General features: G+C 47.8%; 1 protein-coding gene across 2 annotated transcripts in view; it reads right to left on the bottom strand.

Annotated features, from left to right (window-relative positions):
• ADARB1 (adenosine deaminase RNA specific B1) overlaps positions 1-12,780 on the bottom strand; it is a 61,185-nt gene extending 48,405 nt beyond the window's left edge. The window contains exon 1 of one of the 2 annotated variants that reach the window (XM_053982505.1): positions 12,715-12,780. The gene's annotated coding sequence lies outside the window, so the exon portion shown is untranslated. Of the gene's footprint in view, positions 1-12,063; positions 12,083-12,714 lie in introns of those variants that run through there. The other variant, XM_053982508.1, reaches the window with a different exon arrangement.
• Between the last annotated feature and the right edge of the window lie 560 nt (positions 12,781-13,340).

Here is a 13,340-nt window from a genome sequence, read left to right as displayed (position 1 = left end):
CTGGGCAGAGCTGGAGACTGCAGAGGAGCACTGTAGGGATGGAACCAGACCACAGCAAGGACTCTGGGCACACGGTGGCTCTCACCCCACCACACTGGACAAGGAAAAGACACCCAGTGTCCCAATGCAGCAGGAAACCAAAAAACCAGTGGCAGCACCTTAAACTGAGTTTTCTTCTCCACACAGGCCCACTCTGAGGCTGTCCCAGAGAGGGAGCATGGCAGCAGCAAGCTAAACTAAAAGCACTCCATGTTTGTAACTCAAGTCTCACTGACAGCCTGCGTTTCCATAGTGGCGACTTCCAGGATTTTGACATCTGTCTCATCCCTGCAAGGTTTTAGGTAGAAGAAGCTGCTGGACTTCTAAGAATATGAAAGTGTTACAATTCACTTTTACAATCACATTTCTGCTTTTCTCCTACTAAAATATGAGCAGATTTGAAGAACTTCAAGCTAACTTTTGATGTACCTTGACTTCCCGCCAGTCTTCTGAGATCCTGGAGGCCTTCCTCAGGATCTGGCCTGCAACTGGCTGTCAGGGATGTCTCTAACCAAAGACTGACTCAAACTGCCCCTTCCAGGGCAGTTCCTTGAGTTATTCAACATCAAGTTACTTTTTGTTAGAGAAAGAAAAAAAAAAAATTAAAAAAAAAAAAAAACAAAAACCCCCAAAAAACCCACCAAAACAAAAAAAAAAAAAAAAAACACCACCAACCACACTTACGGTGTAAAATCTGAGTGCCATCACCACTCGGGTGTGTGGGCAGAGTGTTTGCCATCACAGAATATTAGACATTTTTCAGCCACGTTCTGCAGAAATGGGACTTACCACCTTCGTATTCAAGAAACTGTAATACATCCCAGAGTTTGACAAGACAAGCAAGGAAAACACCCAGAAGATTTTGGATAGGGCAGGAGGACAGCAAGAGAGAGGGAAGACGCTGGCATGACCAGGCACAGGTCAGGACCTGTGGGCTACATTACTCACATGTGGAATCACAGAATCACCAAAGTTGGAAAATACCTCTAAGATCATTGAGTCCAGCTCTTAAGACAGAACCTCCACATTCACAATTGAATCATGTTCCCAGGTGCCACATCTACACACCTTTTGAACACTTCCAGGGATGGTGACTGCACCACTGCTGTGGGCAGCCTGTGCCAGTGCCTGGCCACCCTTCCAGTGAAGAAATGTCTCCTACTAGTCAATCTAAATGTGCTCTGGTGCAACTTGAGGCCATTTTCTCTGGTCCTGTCACCTGTTGTCTGAGAGAAGAGATCTATCCCTGTCTGGCTACAACCTACTGTGAGGGAGTTGTAGGGAGTAATAAAGTCCTCCTTGAACAAAAACCACATCAGAGAGCAACTGGACCAAAACTTGTGAGTGCATCAAGACAGTGACTCAAGGCTACATCAGACATTTTTGACATGTTCCTCCCAAGGGTTGAGATGTTGGGAGGTAACTGATACATTAATTTTCATTAGCCTTTTTGAGTTCAGATAAAAATTGATAAATAACAAATGATGTTAGGTTATCTGAAAAGCTGAGTATTAAAGTTGTTCCTGATAGCCAAAGAAAATAAGACAAGACAAATGGGAGTTGAAATACTTACACCTACTTTATCTACTAAGTTATTTACACAAAATAGTCCAAAGAATCTCCCAGCAAGACAAACCTGAAACTATTTAGAGGGCAAGAATTAATGAGTAAGTGATGAAAGTTCCTGATCATAGAGTCCCAGGCTGGTTTGGGAAGGGACCTTAGAGCTCATCTCATTCTAAATCTTACCATGGGAAGGGACACCTTCCACTATCTGAGGTTGCTCCAAGCCCTGTGCAACCTGGTCTTAAACACATCCAGGGATGGGGCAGCCACAGCTTCTCTGGGCAGTCTGTGTATACACGACCCTGCCCAACTTTGCAAATCAGCATCACATCAAAGCAGAAGGCAAACAGAGAAGGACTACAGGGTGATACATGGCACAGGGAGCCTGAGAGAAGTACCCTAAAGAGCTGCTCAGTCAAGAAGAACAAATCAGAGTCTGACCATACAAACACAGGGGGAAAGGGAAAAAGGGAAATAATTATCAGTCCTGGAAGGGAGCGCTGTACACAATCAAAAGCAAGAAGTAGTCTGTGCTTTTCAGGCAGAATTGATACATGCTGCAGATGTTGGCAGAGCAAGTACACTAGATTAGCCCCAAGCACATCTATCCTTCTACAGCCCTCCAGAAAGCACATCCGGGTGGCCCCAGGAGGAGGGCAGAGCTGCCAGCCTTCCACGTGTGCCACAGGCAGGCAGCTGCCAGGCAGCACCCACCACCAAGCAGCCAGGAGCTGAGGAGGAAGGATGACAAATCCAAGAGACACCAGCCTTCACCTGGGACACGGGTGAAGGACTGAAGAAATCACTTGCCTGTGATTTTGTTGGACACCAGAGAACTCTCTTCCCTGTTCAGTTGTATTTCCACTCCAGGCAAAAGTGGAGCCACACAAAATGCCTGCTGCCATCCTCCCATCTTACTGGGCACACACACACCTGGACAACCACCACATCCTTCCTCTGTCTCTGCTGCTCCCAACACCTACAGCAGCACAGGCATAAGGTCCAAGGATGACCCCACCAGAGGCCCCCAAGATTTTAAAACAGCAGCAGATTACCAAGGAGACCAGCACTGCCTCTGCACAGACTGTACCTGTTCCAGGCAATAGGATGGAAAATCCTTGTTCCCCTAGCACACCAACCCAGGGGAGCAAATAACTCAAGACATAACATTTCCTTCAGGTTCAGGACAACAAAACCACAGAGAGAAAGCCATTTAATGCCATCAAGAATACTTAAGAGATCTCAGCCACAGCAGCAAATAGTCTATCAGTTCATATGCCAAAAAAACTCCATGTTGAGTAGAATTTGGATTATGAACCTACTTTAGTGACCTTTTACTGTAGTTATTTTTAGACTGAAGTTTTTCTTCTGGACAAAGTACCAAAGATAAAATATTATACATATGCATGTATTTTTAATATATGTACATACTGCATGCATTTTCTGTGAAGAAGCAGCTACTGATTCAGAAATACAGGGAGTTGGCTGTTCTCTCAAGGATAACCTATGCACTGTGAACATGCACTTTACAAGAAACCAAGTCTTAGCTCTGGGAGGTGAAATCCTCCAAAAAGAACATCAGCAGCCTCCTAAGATAGATCCAAAAGTCATTTATTCAAAACTACCCCGCTGCACACATTTTAAAGTAGTATACACTAGCAATGTTGCCAGCACAACTGCTGGATCAAGAGGTGTTTGTATGCATTTTAAGTATAACTGGATGTAAAAATAATCAATACAATTCTTGTATTATTTTGTATTTTTACAATTTATGTCCAGTTTGGACTACAGCAACATCCCAACCCTAGGCAAGAAAACACTGGAAGACAGCAAGGAAGGTCTGTGACCCAGGGAGATGTAAAAATACCCAAGTCAAAGCCATAAATAATGCTGAGGAGCTCTGCTACACTGAAAGCTACCAGAAGAAAAATTCCTTTTCCTGCTTTCTATCCACAGCATTCTAAAAGCTATGACCTTCAAAATATTGGTTATTTTTCTTTAGCTTTAAAAGCCTGCTTCATCTAAGCTGTCCTACAAATCAGGTGACACTCTGGCAAGAGAGGAACAGTCAATAGCCATATTCTTCAACAGAGCTTTTATTACAATAATCAAATGTACTTCTAGTCCCTTCCATATTCACTGAAAGCCACCAAGAGCAGTTACTTAGAAAATGTTCTCACAGCTATCTGGGAACCTCGCTTAAGTCTGGAAAGCAAACTTTAAGAGCAAGCAAACCTACTGAACAAAGGACTGAAGAAAGAACATGTTGAAAGGAGAGCAAGCCACAGCTCGTCTTGGGGTTGTCCTGCGCAGGGCCAGGAGCTAGACTCAATAATCCTTGTGGGTCCCTTCTAACACTATGAACCCTGAACTTGAAAAAGGCTGAAAGCTGAAAGCCAGCAAGGGCATCACAGATGCTAAGAGAAGATGTAGGTGTTCATACCCAGGCTGGGCAACTGGCCCCAGAAGTGTCATGGCCCAACTTCAGCAGAGCTGCTGACTGAAACCTGACTGAGCTTCTGTCTGAGCAAAAGCACACAAGGAGGACAAAGGAGATGGAAAATAAGCAGTGGGGTTGGGAATACTATCCAGTAACACTGGGTATTATCTGGGCTGCAAAAAAAGAGCCAGCTAGCCATCATGATTGGAAACACAGTGATGAGAGGAAAAAAAAGTACAGGGTTATAGGAACACTAAGTTTATTTATTGAAGTTGCTTATATATATATATATCATATATACTAATATTTTAAATATATATTAATATTTTAAAATCTATGAAATGTTAACTGATATAGTATCTTATGTAACTGGGATGTGCCAGGACCAGGAGGGCAGGACGAGCCTCCCTCCGGCGGCAGCAAGCACCCGCAGCCCGGCGGCCGCGGCCCCGCTCGGTACCACGGAGAGCTCCCTTCCTCCCTCCTTCCTAAAATGGAAAACCCAAATTGCCACCAAACAATCGTTTTTCCTTCCAAGCAGGAAGGAAAAAAGCCAAAACGATCTCACGGGCTGTATCTGAGGAATTTGTACGCAGAAGAAGTTCTCTTGACAGCACAGAAGTTATGTGCATGAAGAATGATGCTGCTGTCCAAATATATGAATAAATTACCATCTTGGCAATAAACACAAGCCAAAGCTCAAAAGAAGTATTTCATTTCCAGGCAAGTTCATTCATAGATCTTACTAATAGTGAACCTGATTCCTTTAGGAACTCAGGAGCAGCAGAAGGAAAAGCATATAAGAAGATTAGGTTAATACTATATTTAAGCATATGTAAGGACAGTGAATGAAATAGTGATTATTCACTCATTTAATTCAAGAAAAACAACCAGTTACTAAGAATAGCTTTCAGGGGATAAAAGAAGATAAACTAGGCTGCACCAGGGAAAAAAAAAAAACAACTCGACAGAGCTACAGTAGTACTCACTATCCCTCATTATCCATATTTGTCAGCACTGAGGTCTGGGGAAATCAACTTGGATATAAAAGCATCAAACAGGGACAAACAACCCAAAGGTTTCCAGACTAATGCATCCTTTCTACCAGTTCAGAAGCTTTCCCAACTCATTATCATCCTCATGGAAAACAGCAGAGTTGCATTTAACATAACAGATTTTTGCAAGAGTTTCAAAGACACGAGATAAAACATATCTTGTGGATTTGATAGAAGGACCTGACAGTCCTTGTGAAATAGAGGGGGGAGCTACTGGGCTTGAGCTCCCACCAATTCCAGCATGTATGGTGGATTATGGAGTGAAGACAGGATTTTCTCCACTTTCACAAAACACTTCCTGGGAGACTGCGCCCCTTTGGCAGTACTTTGCCAAAAGCACAGGCACATGCTCCCAAGCAGACCTTGCTGCTTTCACTTGCATCAGCTGTGCTTTTCTGCCTCATGCTCTTGAGAGCTGCTAATTCAATGAAGGGTCCCGATTTAGCTTCTTATTAATCAAACTCTGAACAGTCATTAGCAACAGAAGCACAATCCAATCACAAACTTAGAGGCAGTGGACATGCCCCTAGAGCTCATCTCTGCACTCACCCTCCTCCAAAGGGAGCCTGTGCAAGCTGTCCCACCTCAAGCACAGAGGTGGAGACATGCAGGATTGTCACAGAATCACAGAATCATCAGGTCTGGAAAAGACTTCAAAGACCACTGAGTCTAACCAGGTCCACCACTAAGCCATGTCCCTGTGTGCCACATCTACATGTTTTTGTTGACTCAGAAGCATGTTCCCAACTCCAATTAAAACACTGGCATACGCACCCAAGCCGCAACTGCCAGGGTCAGTGGTTTGAGTTAAGCATTAATTTCCAGCTCCTCTTTGTTATCAAAACACAGTATCACATGACATCAAACTGCAGAACACCACTTGGCACTGGTGAGCGGCAGGAGATAAAAAGCATCTGTAAAAATACCACTACAAGAAGGTCTGTATAATACACATTAAATCCCAGGAAAGCCTATCTGCTGCCAGCACTGGAAGGATGGCTTTGCTGCCTGTAAAAGTGCTTCTAAACCAAGAGACGGTCCACAGACCTAGAGAAGACATCAAAGCCACCATGGCTGAGAAAATACAAGCATTGTGCCACACAGCTGCTCTGAAAAGCTTACAGGAAAAAAACAGGAACATGCTCTAGTCCTGCTGGAAAAGATCACTCTGGTTTTACAGAGAATAATGATTCTGCAGTTGCCTGTGATTCCACACCGATGAACATCCAGACTTTTGTAGACTCCACAGGCAACAGGTCCAAGGGGCTGCAAATCTGCACAGTCAGTATCCAAAAGGTGCTGTTCAATCAGCTGACAAGTTTTAGCTACCAAAATTTATGGGAGAAAACCACTCTTTGTCTTCCAGATTCAGAAGCTATGGCAAAGGCCATCTCTCCCTACTTAATACACCTTGGTAATTTCCATACTGTGGAAAACACCCGTGCTATAAAGTGCTTTCCAGGTGTAAACTTGACCAAAGGCTATCAGGGTTATAAAAGTGAGTAAGCACCCAACAAAAGAAGTTATCTCCTCCTCCTTTGATCTCCCAGAACAAGCTACTTGTGCATATCAAGAGCAAGCCTTAAAACCTGGGCAGTGGAGGAGGGATATAACCCTGGTTCCCTCACAGAGCCAGCTTTATTACAAGTTTCTCCCAAACAAAGCACAGTTCAGCCATCGGCTTATATTAATTCTTCTCATTTTTCAGATATTTAAATATACCAGCACTGATCCTTCAGCTGTGAAAAACATGGCAACTCTAAGGCCAAAAGCAGCATTAAAATGAGTTATCTTAGTCCAGTTTTGAACAGAATGTTTTAATTGGAGATCCTACTATGATCTTACTGGGAGCCATCTAAAGAGTTTTAGAGCTGTTTTATTAAGTACTTGGAATCTGTGCTCAGTGTTTGAGGTGAAAAATAAAATCACATTTTGATATACAGAATGACCTCTGTAAACAAGGTTTTATAAAATCTGCATCTAAAGAAAGTCAAAGGTATTTTCCCCCTCTAATAGTTTTCCAGTAGACCGTGCACAAATATTAGAGCATAACTAAGCAAGGAAAAAGGCAGTGAAACCTTAAACTTAAAGGCTCATTTGCTAATAAAGTTGAAGTGCTGAGTAAATCAACCTAAATCAAGATTAACTTCATTTTAGACACACTGAACACTTTCAGGAGGAGCCCTTCAGAATGGCAGAGGCAAGTATTAACTACCTCTGCAAATCTCAAAACCTACACAGACTAAATGAAGAAAAAATACTCCTGGTTGAGGCTGCCTCACAATTCCTATGTAAAAACTTCACATTACACATGACAAATGAAAGAAACTAGTGTTTAGCATACATGCTCATTCTCTTTTTGATCAAATTTTAAGCTGTTCAGCTCTTTTCAGAGTTGATACAACAAAATTAATAGCAGAAAAAGAGGAGCCACTGCTAAACTGAGTTTGCAACAAAGACAAATTGACATTGGTATAGTACTCACACATAATTTTACCGGCGGCCCATCATACAATTGTTTATGCAACTTTAAAGTATCATAATAACAAAAGCACCAGGCAGCAAAGTAATCAGAAAGTACCTTCTGCCATGCAGCACCAAACTCACCCCCAAGTGAGGAAGATTTCTACTTTAAATTCAAAATATGGTATATTCCTCACATTTTCTCCAAATGAGGGTACTCAGGATACTCTTCATCTTACCTAGGTCCAAGAACTCCATTCTGTTAAAATCTTTTTAAAATTAACTAAACCCAAAAATTCCTCTGCAATCTGCTGAGCAGCCCTTCCTTTTGCATCTCTGCCAAAAGCACTCTGCATGGAAAAATCCTGACCCCGGTGCTTTCCTACACCTATAAAAGGACATTATTCCAAACAACTGCAAGAGCCTTGCAGGGAAGGGAAATTGAAAATCTTCACTCTGTCTCCCTTGTGCTTCAGCCCCCAGGGGCAGGGTGAGGGACTGTACCCAAGTCTTTTGTTTTCTTTCATCACGTATGATGATGCAAGAGTGCTCCTTAGATCACTCCTCTCTGCTTTCACGTAGGAAAACAAGGGATACTTAGGAAAATAAGGACCTACCTTTTACTAGAACTACTTATGAAACTTGATTTCCTGTTTGTCTCACTACCACAGAGCTCCTCTGATGTCCAATAATATCTGCACTCCAGCAACAGCTTTTCTTTCAGGCGAGCACTCATCTGAGATTTCCTTCCTCACAGATTCTTGTGCTCACACAACTCAGAACTTACCTGTGACAAATCCACTCTCTTGCCAAATCTGATGGACTTTTCAAGGTGTTGACCAATTTTGTTCAAGGGCACTAACGGTGTGATGCCAGGCAATGGGAAATCAAGCTTAGAAGCACAAGAAGATAGCCAGAGTTCCAAATAAAGACATTTTTTATGAAGCAATCTTGAGTTAGCAGTATAGACAGCTCTCAACCACAAAGAGACCCAACCCTGGAGCATCAGGGAAGACATTTCTTTCTTTCCCAAAAGAAAAACAAAGCACCCCTTCCTCTTCAAGCACATAAATCTCAAAAAATAATTTAAAAAATAAGTAAGTTCCAGTAAAATGTAAAGAAGGAACACAACTCACAAAACCATAATCCTGTACACAAGAAGATTCTTGTCTCAGAGCTCCCTGGCACTTCCACAGATGCTCAGTATCACACAGAAAAAAAAAAAGCTCAGTAACGACCAACTTCCACCAACACACACAACTCAGGAAAGCAGTCTGACATTCCCAAACCCCTGTAACCAGGTGATACTCACAGAGGACAGCTCTGGAATGAGGTTACAGGCACACCCTGGCTGTGCTGGCAGCGGGCTGGCTGTGCATTCGAGGGGACAGCACTGAGTCACAGCCCTGGGCAGGCAGCACTGACTCAGCCCCGCGCTCCTGCTGGGAACAGAAGCTCAAGGTAACCCCGGCAGCTTTTGTGGAGGAGATGGATTCCCTTGGCTTGGGGACAGACACACACCACAGCTGACCCGGAGGTAGAGAACAGGAAAAGATCCCGAATCCCTTTGCAACCAGACATTCTTAAGAGGATGACTGTACTGAGCATCCTCTGAGCTCCCACAGTAACAGCAGTTACATGAGTTTCTTTGGGGGTTTTTTTACATTAATTATTACTTAAATGCACTCATGTGCTGCTGCTTTGGTCAGCTACAGCCCCAAATACTCATATCTGGCTCCTGCTAGCTCCCACAGCCTGATGACCTCTTTAAGGACTTAAATTGCAAAAACAACTATTTCTCATACCTACCATACAAAAAACATTCACTAAAAGGATTTTAAAAATGTTAAACAGCAGGAAAGAGAAAAAAAACCCAGCCACTCTGTCTCCAAACAGGAAAGAAACTTTTGCTTTAGAATGTCATTTCACTTGCTTACATAATCATTTCACTAAGGTTTTTTTTTGGTGGTTTTTTTGTTGTTTTTTTTTTTTTTTTTTTGGTCAGGCAGCATTTCTACTATAAAGGTATTTCCTTTAAAATCAAGATACATAAATAATAACATCCACTGATAAATACAGCCCAAACCTACAGTTTCAATCTTCAGTACTTAAATACAACCTGAAATCCACACTGCAGCAGCTGGATGGCCTGAGTTTCAAACGTGCCAAGCACCTACCAGTTTCAGAAGTTGCAGGAATAGCAAGAGCTCTGGTCTCTCTTCAGCAGACCAGGTATTCTCAGGCATCCAAGCAAAGAGCCTCATGGTCCTGCACCAGCATGACTTCAAACACAAGAGCCTAACAAGACACTCACTGCAAGCACCTGGAGATAGCCCATTTCAGCTTCACCTGAAACCACCCTGGCACCAATACCCAACCCAGCCCCTGCAGCAGCGAGGGAAACATTCCCCACCTGAAGCACAACTACCACTGCCATCCCCAAAACCTCCTCGAGGCACAGGTGACACTGACACCACTGATTGCTGGGAGGGCATGTTACACTCATGGTCTGTCCTAGGGTGCTCTCAGAGCAGTGTTTACCATTACCCTGCTCAGCAGGAACCCCTGGTTCCCATCCAGAATCTCTGACCCAGACACTGGGAAAAACCACAGGCAGCAGTCTGGGGTTTGCCAAGTGTAGGCATCAGTTTGCTAGGGAGTAGCAGAGCCTCACCTGGTCCCAGTTCCAAACTGTCTGAACTAGTAAGCCCAGCCATTTAGGCTTTACTCACTTAAACCAAAACATGGGTGGCTTTTAAAAGAGAAAAAATGTCCCATTTAGTTAAAAGTTCTCCAGAAGACCTTTGTGCTCATAGCAAGCCAGAGGCCTGCAACTGAGGGCTTATGGAACTGCATTTCCATTCCCAAAACACATACAGCTCAACTTCCAACTGAGCAGATAAATCTGGGTAACTGGGGGCAGTATCCAAGTGGGTCAGGGTCTGTGAGCAGTGTGATCAAAGCTATGAGACACTCCTGTCTCCAACACTGAGCACAATGGGACCTTCTCAGAAAACAAGTGCTCACAGAGCAAACACTGCTCCTGCTGAAAAAAGTTGGCTATTTTTTCTCTCTCGAGCTGAGGAGCCAGCACTCTTGAATGTCAGCAACACAGAGAAGCCTCAGCCAGCATGCTGGCTGCTGAAAACAAACCCCAAAAAGCATGTGCACATGAGAGGCTGGGCCAATGCTCAACCGTCACGCTCTGATAAACCACCCGGCAAGATGTGAGAAAACCCCTCGTGCTGTCCTCGCTCCTAACTACTGAAAGCAAGAACGGTGTGCTCACACAGCCGCAGCCTGGGACACTTGGAAGGCATCCCAGGAAGGATCAGCACAACCAGGATCACACCCGAGCTGCTCTGCCCCTGTCTGATGGAAAACTGTGGAGTCAGAGCCCAGATGAATGGGGCTCTGTGCTGAATTCATGGGGGCAGTGCCTCAGAGCAGGGGTGCTGCAGTCACCTGGCAGAGCCCACTGCTAGCCACCTCCACTTGGGCATGGATTTCATGAAGAAAAACAGGACTGCTCAACCTTGGGCTGTCACAGCAGCAGTGGGAAGCTTTTCTGTGCCAGCCCTGAACAGCGAGGGTTACTGAGCCTTGCCTCTGGTCAGTGCATACAACTGCACAGCGTAAGGGCCAAGAAACATAGCTCACTGCAGAAGGAAAAAAAAAAGATCTGGCAAAACCCCCAAAGGCATCTATCTCGGACATCCCAAAAGTAACAACAGTCATTCAAGATATGACTTGTTTATACTACGAGGCTCATTACACAGAGGCCTGCCTATTTTTAGAGGTAGATATTGCTACAACTGAGTGCTAGATAAACCCAAACAATTATTTTAAAGGGGTATTCCATCACTAATTATTCTAAACATCTTGTGCGTCCAGGAAGGTTGGCCTGCTGCCACTCTCCAGCATAAAACTGCTCCGAGAACAATGCTACAACTTCACTCTCAGGAGTGACAGAGTAACTCACAGAGCAAGCAGGGTGCCTGGGAGATCCTGGCTCCAGTAAGCTCACCACCACTGGGATAAAATAAAAAACAGCGAGAAATGAGACCCTAATATCGTTTATGCTAAAAAAATACATGAAGTTGGTTTTTCCTTTATATACCACCAAAAAAAGTAGATAAAAATTGAGAAATGAAAAAGAAAAAATTGAAGCCCAGGCCAAGGACCAGCATGGCTGATGGTGGCTCGTCCATCAATGCCGTGGTTTCACCAGCCTGAGTGCAGAGTCCTGAATGCTCTGTAGCCCTCTCTGCCATGAGCGTCCTGAGATGAAGCCGTGAAGATGGGCAGAGAGCAGGAGTGGCCCAGGGCAGCGGTGCCCCTCGGTAACCAGGCACCAGACAGGCGCCCTTTGGAAGCCTTTTATCTTTGTTATTTTAAGCAAGCCAGACTTTTAAAAGCACAATCACAGATCTCACGACTGCAGTTTTGCTCCAGCACAGCACAAATCCAACCAAATCCCAAAGGAACAACGAAACCCACCGGGGGCCACGGCAACAGATGGAGAAGGGCTCTGCTGGGGTTATCCAGCCGGGAAGGAAAGGCGCTGGGATGTGCAGCCGCGTTTCACGCCCGAGCTGCTCTCCAAGGACGCGCCGCCTCCCCACTGCAGAGGGCGGGCGGCGGTGCCGGGGGCGGCCGGACCCGGCGACGCCGGAGGAGCACGGCGCCGGCCCGGGGGGTACCGGGAGAAGGGCAGGGCGGTCAAGCCGCCCCCCGCGGCAGCGGGTGCCCCGCACAGGGGTTCTCCGCTCCCCCCGGCCCCGGGCGGCCGGGGCGGGCGCCGTGACGGGCGGCCGGTGCCGCTGGGGAGCTGCCCCCGGGTCGGGCGGCCGGGGCCAAACTTCCCGCGGTACCGGCAGCCCCCCAGAATGGCCCCGAGGCCGCCGCCGCGGCCCCTGCCCGGGGGAGCCTGGCCGGGAGCTCGCCCCCGCCGGGAACGGCCGGGCCCCGCTCCGCGCCGCACTGCGCCCCCGCACCGGCACCTCCACCGCGGCCCGGCCCGCCCGGCCGCCGCCGTCCTCAACAGGTGCGGGGCGGCCGCGCCGGCCGCCGCCGGCACCTGCCACCGCGTCAGGACCTGGACAGGTCCCGCGGGGCGCTCTCGCCTCCGCCGCCGCAGCCCGGGCTCACCTCTGGCCGCGCCGCTGCCCGGGCCCCGCCGCCGCCGCCGCCGCTCCGCCATGCGCGGTCCCGGCCGAGCCCCGCGGCGGCCCCGCTGCGCCGCCGCCGCCGCGGCTCCGTGCGCGCGCCGCCGCCGACGTGCAGGCCGCGCCGGGCCCGCCAGCGGCGCGAGCCCCGCGCGCGCGGGGGCGGGGCCGCGGGCGGCCCCGTCATTCCCAATTGGCGGGGCTGAGCGCGAGCGGGGGCGGGGCCGAGGGCGCTCGCGCGCGGCGGAGATGGCAACGGGGAGGCGAGGGGCGGGGCCGGCCGCCGGGAGGAGCGGCGCTGATTGGGCGAGCGGGGGGGCGGGGCCGGCCCGGGGGCGGGGCCGAGCGGTGCACGGTTCGCGCCCGCAGCCCCCCGACCCGCAGCCCGTCCCCCCCGCACCCGGCACCCCGCACCCCCGAGAGCCCGCACCCCCACCCCGCACCCGGCACCCCGCACCCCCGAGAGCCCGCACCCCCACCCCGCACCCGGCACCCCGCACCCCCGAGAGCCCGCACCCCCACCCCGCACCCGGCACCCCGCACACCCGAGAGCCCGCACCCCCACCCCGCACCCGGCACCCCGCACCCCCGAGAGCCCGCACCCCCACC

This window comes from Vidua macroura, chromosome 7 (genome assembly GCF_024509145.1).
Source record: "Vidua macroura isolate BioBank_ID:100142 chromosome 7, ASM2450914v1, whole genome shotgun sequence".
Lineage (NCBI taxonomy): Eukaryota > Metazoa > Chordata > Aves > Passeriformes > Viduidae > Vidua > Vidua macroura.
Note: the sequence above shows the minus strand (reverse complement) of the source record. Positions and strands in the feature narration are given on the sequence as shown.